This window comes from Colobus angolensis, unplaced genomic scaffold (assembly GCF_000951035.1).
Source record: "Colobus angolensis palliatus isolate OR3802 unplaced genomic scaffold, Cang.pa_1.0 Scaffold127, whole genome shotgun sequence".
NCBI classification, from domain to species: Eukaryota; Metazoa; Chordata; class Mammalia; order Primates; family Cercopithecidae; genus Colobus; species Colobus angolensis.
Genome location: NW_012113919.1, coordinates 11175043 through 11177986, shown reverse-complemented (window position 1 = coordinate 11177986; position 2944 = coordinate 11175043).

Sequence of the window (2944 nt, the reverse complement as noted above, 5' to 3'; positions counted from 1 at the left end):
ACTACAACATTAAATGCAATGAGACATTGAAATAAAAACATTTTAATAGCCCTAGCTAATAAAATTCTATTTTTTTCACCTGTTACATACGAGAGGTTTGCCTACAGCCACATCTGTACACAACACACACACACACACACACACGCATAAGGCATAATTTTACCTTGTTTTGAAGACATAAAAATCAAGACAAAATAATAGTTTTTTCCATACTCAAACAAGAAGTTAAGAAAGGGAAATGAATGGGAGTTAACAAACATAAATAAAGTGTGTTGCTGATCACAGGAGCCTACCTAATTTCTTTTCATGCATCATTTATAAGTGCCCTTTAAAAGAAGCAAAAGTTTCATCTTAAGCTTTAATAAGCATTTAAGGCAGGGATTCGTGGGAAGAAAAAAAAAAAAAGAATGAAAGAATATAAATGAGGCTTGTCCTGCTGCAGTTTCGGTGCTCAGAAATCACGTAATTTTAGAGGATACCAGAAAGGCAATAATTTTTAAAAAAGCACTATCAAAAATTCAATTTCAGTGCCCCTGTTTCTATTCTGACCATGCGTTCCCTCACTTTTACAGATAGACATAAATGACAGCTTATACTGGTGCCATCACTATTGCAATGTGCCTTGCAGAGAGTATCCTTCTAACTTCTTCAGGGAAGACAACAGCACAGCCACAGATAAACATAAACAGACACGCAGCTGGATTCTGAGACTCGCATTCGATAGGCTCTATGGCAGCATTCCTGCATAAGAAAATCCAAATGTATACCAGCGACAAGGCAGCCGGCATTAGCTACAACTTTCCCCTCAGCCCTTGATCCTGTGAAACCCGGAGGAGAGGAAGATTTCACCCAATATTGTTTTGACTCAGAACTGGGTAAAGCAGCCCCGCTGTACACAAAAACATTCATGTCACTATAGAGTAAAGTGTCATTTATTGAAGCCTTACCTTGGCTGACTTGCCCTAACTGGTGGAAAGGAACTTAATTTAAAGAAGCAAAGAGGGGACTTTCCCAGAGCTCTGGGCACAGCTGCTCGCGGTCCTCGGAAAGCCCAGACTCAGGCTCCGCGCACCTCGAGCCCTGGGCTCGGAGGCTGGGTCTCTGCAGCTCCCGAGCGCGCCTCTGATTGGCTGGTGGCGCCTGTCTGCCTGATGCTGCGCTCTCCAGGTCTCTCCTCCTTCCTCTTCTTCCTGGCTTTCCTCTCCGCGGCTCCTTTCCCTTCTGCCTCCTTCTCCCCCCAACCCCCCATCGTGCACACTTTTGGGGCTGCACAAATTCCACAGCACGCAAAACGGACACCCTTTTGCCCCCTCAGCAAGGTCATGTGGAAAACAATTCAGCTCATACTACTACTCCTAAGTAAAATCCCTGATCCAAAGGCATCATCTTAAGTACCAGATCTCTTGAAAAATGACGGCCAGGACTCCGTGACAGTTTAGACCATCAATTCTCTGCGGGGGAGGGGAAACTGGAGAGCGAGAGGGGTTTGACTGTCAGATGGAGTGGGAGTAGCCACCGGGAGGGAACCAGGAAATCAGGCAGGGCAGGCGCCGATGTGGCAAGCTGGTAATAAATTTTCATATTCCCGTGCAAAGTCGTCACAGCCTGCTAAACATTCAACTGCTGGCTCATTCATCAGTGATCCATAGTCCGGCGGTAGCCATGAGATTTCGCTTGAGTGATGTCCTTTAACGACTTCACCCAAAGTACTCAAGGTATGGAGGGTTTATATCAGACAGAGCTTCCCCTTGGAGGTCAGCATTTATATTTGTGAAGACGAATAGGAACTGCGATCCTTTTCCAACTCCCTTTGCTTGTGCCAGGAAACCTAACACACACACAAACTTCTCACCTCTTATTACTCCAGAATAAATTAAATCGATTTGCAATGTACATAGCTTTTGATAACAGGGATCTGAGGTCTGATGGGCTGCATGCAAAATTGATTTGGACAGCTGAAACAACTTTAGTACTTTCTCCCTGCACGAAGTCACCCACACTCACCCATTAAGAACATCAAGCATCCTTATTTAAAGTAAACAAGTGTAGGAGTTTATGTAAATTGAATGGCTATTCTAAGGGTCCTTTGGCAGATATATTGAGAATTGTACAAGACCCCCGTCATTGCAAACACTAAGAGAACGATATTACTTTTTCTGCTTGGTTGATAAAACTACAAATGCCCGGGTTCAGAGGTTTGGAACAAAGACTTAAGCTTAAGAGATGTAGAGTTATAGGGTGCACAAGCGCTAAAGGCCAGAAGACATGGATTCAAATCACGAGTGGGACGTATCTTTACACCTGAACCTGTTTAAGCTTTTACCCTTCTCGGGGCCTCAGGAAGCCACTCCAAAACCTGGAAGGCAATCCTCACTTTAGCAGGTCTCTGTGAAGATTTAAACATCTGTGTACTTGTTCAAACTTATGATAAACTTTTGGTAAGGTTATATAACTTCTAATTAATTACCCCTCTTTTCTTCTTCCCTCAGAAAGATCAAAGAGGTTGAAAAGATAAGGTAAGTTGTATTTCTTGGAAGTTTAAAGGGACTGAGAGTGAATGTTTGAATCGGCTAAAGTCATATTTGACTATTTTGCTTGAGTGATGTGAAATGTGGACGGATTTAATTTTATGTAGCTTTCGAAAAGATTAAACAAACTAACAGGAGCAATGAGGTAGAACAAGAATTGGGTTATTTCTAATTGGGAAGGAATTGAATATTTCAATATTCTGTTGCTCTTAAGGAAGACGTTAGAAGTCAATTAGAATTTGGAAATCTCCAAAAATTTAAACTTTTAGAAAAAAATGGAATGGAAACAGCAGCGTCAATATGCCAGTATTATATTGTACATTATATATTCTTTCTTATGCAGCTACTGTTTTCAATGGGGGATTCTCCTTGTGTAGTGTCCAGACACAAATTCTTAATTTATTTCAGTTTATTGA